This window comes from Eulemur rufifrons, chromosome 28 (genome assembly GCF_041146395.1).
Source record: "Eulemur rufifrons isolate Redbay chromosome 28, OSU_ERuf_1, whole genome shotgun sequence".
In the NCBI taxonomy this organism is placed as follows: domain Eukaryota; kingdom Metazoa; phylum Chordata; class Mammalia; order Primates; family Lemuridae; genus Eulemur; species Eulemur rufifrons.
This window is the reverse complement of record NC_091010.1, coordinates 15244120-15250855: the sequence shown is the minus strand read 5'-3', so window position 1 is coordinate 15250855 and position 6736 is coordinate 15244120. Positions and strand designations below refer to the sequence as shown.

Sequence of the window (6736 nt, the reverse complement as noted above, 5' to 3'; positions counted from 1 at the left end):
TGGGCAAACCTCCCTTGTTCTAGCTGTTCCGGGACACCTGGCCTCGTCCATCCCAAGAAAACAAAGCTGGAAAGTTCCCGTCTGTCCCTGCCCTGGTGGCCACGTGTCCTGCCTCCATGGCTGGGCCAGGGACAAGCACATGGGCTCCAGGTACAGGACTTCCTATGTCAAGGGTTTCAGGTCACACTGGTGAATCATTTTGCAAGCAGATGCCTCGGGTCTCCTCTCAGACTGGACAGCACGCAAGGTCAGCGTCAGCAGATCTGACCCTAAAAATAGGCCCTCTGATGCCACTCAGGGTGGCTGGGTGTGCAGCCGCCACATACCCCACGGACCAGCACCTCCTGACCCGGCCAGACCCCGGCGCACCCAGGTAAGGCCCTTGGGTGGGGAGGCTGGCCCCTCGTGAGCTCAGCCAAGTGTTCTTTGGGAGCCTGGGTGTGGGGCTTAGAAGCCCCTTTTTTACCCCACTTCTGGAGGTGTGGAGAACAGCCGACATCCATTTAGTGTGACAGGCTTCTTGCTGCTCTGTCTTTTTCTAGAGACACCATGGCATTTTCTCCACCTCCCTCCCTCTAAATCTGAGCTTCCAGTTCAGTGACCATTTCTACAGGGTAATAGGGTGGATTACAGTTCATCGGGCCCTTGTGAAGCATTGGATGTGCTGTATCATATTTCACATTCCAACAAGGTTCTACATTTGTCCATTTAGCCAGTAGAAACGGAAAAATCTCGGGGGCAGGACAGACAGAGGCATCAGAGTGGCTCAGATCATATTGGAGAGCAGCACGAATCACAATTATGTACTTAAAACCTCAGGAGTGAGAATTCTCCCTGTGTCCCAGGTAACGTGAAGCATCATTTGGACAGAGTGATTATTTTTGAAGCATTTCCCAGTCCTGGTGGGAGGATGGGGTTGGGGATGGTGGTGCCCTGGCAGAGATGGGGAGGCTGGGTCACAAGGGCCAGAGCCGCTCCACCAGGACAGCGCCGCGTGGAGGCAGGAAGTGGGAAGCCATCCTGCATCTCGGGCCGGGGCTGTCCCATTAGACCCTGGTGTCCTTGTGCTGTGGCCCCAGTGGTCCTTCAGGGGCCTGGAAACCAAGAGCTGTTGGGCCCGGGGGACTCTGACTGTTCATGAAAGCTGAAAACACCCCAAGGGAAACGCTCCTGAGCAAAAGGGGGGGGGGCACAAGGAGCACATCTGTCCTGAGAGGTGTGTCGCGCTTGAGGCCACCAGCACCTATGGGGGGCGCTGAGGACAGTTGGGGAGGTCACTGACCCTGAAGGCTCTGTGGGGGCAAAGGCAGATCTGTGCTGAGGGTGAGAGGGGAGGCAGTGTCCTCTGCCGTCTGATAAGCTGGAGCCATCGCTGGTGACACCCGAGTGGGGTGGGAATCTGGGTCCTGTCTGAGGGTGGCGTTCCCATGACTGTTGTCAATCCCCCACCAGATGAGGGGCAGAGGGCAGGCACTGAGGCCAGGGGCTGAGCTGTTCGCCCACTGAGGCCCAGCTGGGCCCAGCCGGGGAGGGGCCGCTGCCCTCCGCCGGCCACAGAGGCAGGGTTGGCTTTCCCCAGACCCTGCTGCCTTGGGAATTGGTAGTGTTTCCTGGTGCTGTGTGCCCAGAACTGCTGTAAGAGCTTGCCTTATAAGTATTAACTCATTTACTCCTCACAACTGCAATGGCTCTGTGAGGACATCATCAACTCAGCCCCATTTTCAGATGAAGAAACTGAGACACAAAGAATGAAGTGGGGTGTGGTGGCATGCACCTGTAGTCCCAGCTACTAGGGAGGCTGAGGTAGGAGAATGGTTTGAGCCCAGGAGTTGGAGGCTGCAGTGAACTGTGATCATATCACTGCACTCCAGCCTGGAGAACCCAGGGAGACCCTGTCTCTAAAAAAAAAAAAAAGAAAGAAAAAATGAAAAAAAAAAAAAAAGAACTAAGTGGTTGGCCCAAGGTACCAGAGCCTGGACAGCAGGAGAGGCTGGACCCCAGTGTGCCTCAGGGTCTGCCAGCATAGCCACTCTGCCCTGGTGCCCCTCAGTGGGGTAGGGGCCCCTCCCCCTGGGTGCCTGGGCACAGCCGAGGGAGGTGCTGGGGCCGAGGATCGTAGCTCTGCTTGTCCTCTTCAGCCTGACTCCAGAGCAGGTGGTATTTGAATTTCTGCCTTCGGTGACCCCTGGTGGTTCTGGGCCCACCACTTCCACGGTAAAGAGGGAGTCAAGCCTCACAGCAGCCGGGCAGAGCCCCCAGACACCAACTAGCTGGAGACGGTCCTTTCTCCCACTCCTAAAAGCCTTGTTTGACTTCACACAGGAGAAAATGGGCTCCTTTGTGTTCAGGCTCCTTTATGCCCCGTCTCCTCCGCCACAGCTACTCTACAGAGACCCCCTGCCCCGGCCCACCTGCTCCACTCACTCTGTCCTATTCTTGGAGCAGTTGGGAATTCTCCGCCCCTTCCTGCTGCCTCATCCCTGCTCCCTGAAGCACTCTTTGAGCCCACGCTGATGTGCCAAGGGCTCAGCAGATCTCATTTAATCCAACAGCCAGTGGGGTGGATATTGTCCCCATCTGACAGATGAGGGAGCTGAAGTCCAGGTACGTGAGACTCCAAGGCCAGTCGGAGCTCTCACTGCGACTTCACGCCACTCGGTGCTGCACTCCGGGGAGGAGGGCACACAAGACTGAAAGGCCGGGCTGCCCTCCGGAGCTTATCCCTTGTGACCAAGCATCTAGCGCAGTGTCCGGCCACACGGGTTGGGCTGCTGGCAGGGCTGCTGCGGCCGAGTCCCAATCGCTCCACGTACTAGCTTGGAGTTTCTTAACGGGCCCTCATTTGTTCATCTGCAAAATGGAGGCAGTTAGTCTCCATCTAGGAGGTCTGAGAGTAGATGACCACTGGGCTACACAGTAAAAGTAACCACGTGTATGATTGTTTTCCCGGGTCCGGCCAGGGCCTCGATTTCTCGAAGGACTTTTGTGGCAGCTTTAAGAGGGGACAGCCCCCCACCCCCTTTCCCAAGGCCCAGAGCATGCCCTGTGCAGCGTCAGAGAGACAGGCCTGGTGCGAACAGTGGCCCAGACTGGGACGGGGAGAGGTGGCAGGCCCACGATGAGGGCTGCACCCCACGCAGGCTGAGACCCCCTTTGGCCTTCCCCAAACAAAGAAGGCATGTTCTGAGGTGACACACGGTGGGAAATGGTTCTCGAAAGAATCCCCGGGCTGGGAAACTGCCTGCAGGGTTTCCACGCGTCTGCAGAGAAGGCAAAGGCCCAGGGGCTTAGGAGTCAGGAACCACAGCTGGCCTGGCCGGGCGTCACGGCCCTCCCCTGGCCCTCTCCGCCGGCCGCCCGGGGAAGCCCATCCCGGCTGGCTCCCCGTCTGCGAGGGAAGCCGAGTGTGGGCCTCCAGCCTCCTCAGGCTTTCCGGGAGGCCCGCCTCTGCCAAACCAAGATTGGGGAAATCAATTAGAAGTTCATAAATTACCACCCCGAAGCGCTTTGAAACCATTTGAAGAGTTAATCAAACAAGTTCATGACATCAACACCACCGTAGAAGGAATATTAAATTACTTTTTAAATGAAGGCTTTTCTGTTTTTTTAATAAAAGGATTTTATATTAATTCACATAATTGCCTCCTGTTAACATACTTGCCAGAATCCAAAAGGGAAAAAAAAAAATCTGTTAAACTTGGAATATGTCTGATACATTAGGAATTAAATTAGAGGCGACAAAAAGTTCCTGGGTTTTCCTCGTCCAAGTTTTAATTTTTTAAAAATCCACAACTTTTGTTTCTTAGTTGGGATCATTTCTGTAGATTTAAAATGCATAAAGACAAGCACTGACTTGTAGTACATTAAAAATATGTGTGTATTTATATATAGACACCGCTGCCAAAGTCCACCCCTCCCACATACCTCAGCAGTAGGTATTACTCTCCTAACAGAGCAATTTACACAACCACAATAATGTTTTTACTCTCCCCCTTCTTTCAAAGCACATTCCAGGCCCATCTTGGGTGGTGTCATGGAATAAATGTGGTGCGTGTGCATTTAAACTCAGAGTAACTTTCCCCGTGATTCACTTGCGTTAGGAACATAAATATGCAATGTGTGTACGTGGATGCACAGATACAGAATGCCTTCGAAGGGAGAGGAGAATTTTTAAAAGATTAGACTATGAACTGTTCTACTAGATTAAAAACCTCAAGGAGGCAGAACCCTCTCTGGCCGAGCCCTACCCCACCCAGGACACCACAGTTCAGCTCTGCGGGCAGGGCCAGGCCTAACTTCTGAGGTAGAGTCAGGGAGGAAATAATGCCACTCACTTCCTATCCCTACCTGTGACCCCACAGAGCGCCCCTGAGCACCCCTGATATCAGCCAACTTAGACTAAACTAAGACCAGGCTAAGCAAAGTCAAGGACGCTGGCTCTGACACTGTGGGGGTGAGGGGTTGCGGGGGGGAAGGGGTGCTGCCCTCTTCATCTGAAGTCAGAGGGGGAGGAAGTTTCCTTCAGAGATAAATTTTTTTTAGTTTTTGATTTTTAGTTTTTTAGAGACAGAGTCTCTCTCTGTCGTCCAGGCTGTAGTGCAGTGGCATCATCATAGCTCACAGCAACCTCAAACTCCTGGGCTCAAGCGATCCTCCTGCCTCAGCCCTCTGAGTAGCTGGGACTATAAGCACAAGCCACCAAGCCCAGCTAATTTTTCTACTAATATTTTTTGTAGAGAATGGGGGTCTCACTATGTTGCTTAGGCTGGTCTTGAACTCCTGGCCTCAAGTCAACCTCCCTCTTCAGCCTCCCAGAATGCACCACGCCCAGCCTTCAGAGGTGAATTTTCCCCAAAGCTTCAGAACCCGACAATTGCTCTTCCAAGGCTCTGTGTCTATTTGGTTTTCTTTTTCTTAAAGAAATTGTAACTCTGGGAGGCAGAGGCAGGAGGATCGCTTGAGCCCAGGAGTTTGAGGTTGCAGTGAGCTATGATCATCCCAGGAATCACAGGGGACTATAATGACCTTCTGACACAACCTAGCCCTGGCTGCTGAGAGACCTCAGGAAGGACACACCTGCCTTCTGGGGACTCCGCCTTAGTAGGAGGGCACTCAGTGCTCTGGGAAGAATGTGAGGAACAGAGGCAGACCTTGTCCTGAGGGTGCCTCCGCCCACAGGTGTAGGGTGAGCACCTGCTGCATACAGAACATAGGACTTACATGGGGTTTGGGCTTTTTTCCTTCATGTGCTCGAGTCTATCACAGAAAAATTGTAAAAGATAGTTACTTCTAAAAAAAGAAGACAAAACTCATGTATAATTTCATCACCCTAAAATGAGTACATAGCCAGTGCTAATATTTTGGTGAAATGTATGTTTGTACAAGGACGGGATCATTCCGTACATGCTACTTCATAAACTTCTGGTCTCTTCTCTCCACTGGCGAAAGCTCCTCTTCCTTTGATTTCTGGAAATCACCGCAAACATGGCTGTTACGTGTAACTGTTTCGCCGAAGGTTTAGGGTCACGCAAGGGCTGACATGGCTGTGGGGCACCGCGACACTGAACGCCGGGAATCCCTGTCTCCGTAGTCCTGTGGCTGGTTCTTCCCTGGAAGCTCCTCACTCGGTGGTCTCCGGCCCCAAGCCCTCCCCTCTCCCCCATCCCACCACAGGGCCCCCTCGCACCCCTCCTGGAATGTTCTAGGAAACTCAAAGCTCTCTTGCTTTATTGCACAGAACAATTTAGTACTCTTTGTTTCCCTCCACCACTCTCAGGGCCTTGCTGCAGAACCTATCTTTTTCCCATCAAAAGAATCCTCAAAGGGTGTTTTTGTTCAGCAAGAGGCCTCTACTGTGGGTCTTCAAAATGACGGACTTTCCTGCCACGCTCTCATTACCAGGCATGGCTCCCTGGCCACGCTCTGCAGGCTGAAGGGCTCCGCTTGGAGATTTAATTTTTCCCACTGAAATGAATTATGCATCTCTCCATGCCGAGTCCCCCATCTGCCACCTCAGAAAGCGAAAGAGTTCAGCTTGGGGTTTTTTGTTTGTTTGTTTGTTTGTTTTAGAAGAAAGCATCTTTACCCCTCTAGTTATAGCTGCATTTTATCAAATAAGACGCTGAAGCTCAGGGAGGATGAGATGTGTAGACCTGAGGTCCCCAGAGATTGTTGGGGCAAGTGACAGTGCCAGGTCCCAGGAGCAAGCTAGATAGAGCGGAAATCGCAAATTTGAAGACACGAGCAGCTTCTTGCCCAGACTGTTCTGGCCAGCACAGTTAAAAAATACAGACAAGGTTATTTATTATAAAATATGATTATTTATTAAAAGAATCCCAAACTAGAAAACAGAAAAAAAAAAATCTCCTTGAGTCCTGCCACTCGCCCATAGTATTGATATTTTGATGTGTTTTTTCTACTTTAAAAAGCAAAAAAAAAAAAACTATATGAAGTTTTTTGTTTAAATTTTTTTTTTTGCATAAATTCATAGAGTCAAAATTACAGTTTTGAATTCAGATCAAAATCATTCCTCCTTGGGGACAGGAAACCTTTAACCAAATGCAAGCTGTACCATCAAGAGTTCTGAAATAGAGTCTGAGTTAATGAGGGGTCCTGTGTTGACAGCTCTTCAAAGGCAAGGCCACTGCTTCATGGGAGAAAGTGGCACTCCAGGCCTGAGGGTCAAGTACTGCTTGGCCTCTTGTATCCTCTGTTATCACAGTATCTTTGTTTTTTC

General features: G+C 51.4%; 1 protein-coding gene across 1 annotated transcript in view; it reads left to right on the top strand.

Annotated features, from left to right (window-relative positions):
• Window positions 1–341: 341 nt before the first annotated feature.
• Window positions 342–6736, top strand: part of DUSP29 (dual specificity phosphatase 29) — a 32048-nt gene continuing 25653 nt past the window's right edge. Inside the window, exon 1 of the mRNA XM_069460725.1 lies at window positions 342–373. The gene's annotated coding sequence lies outside the window, so the exon portion shown is untranslated. The remainder of the gene's footprint in view (window positions 374–6736) is intronic.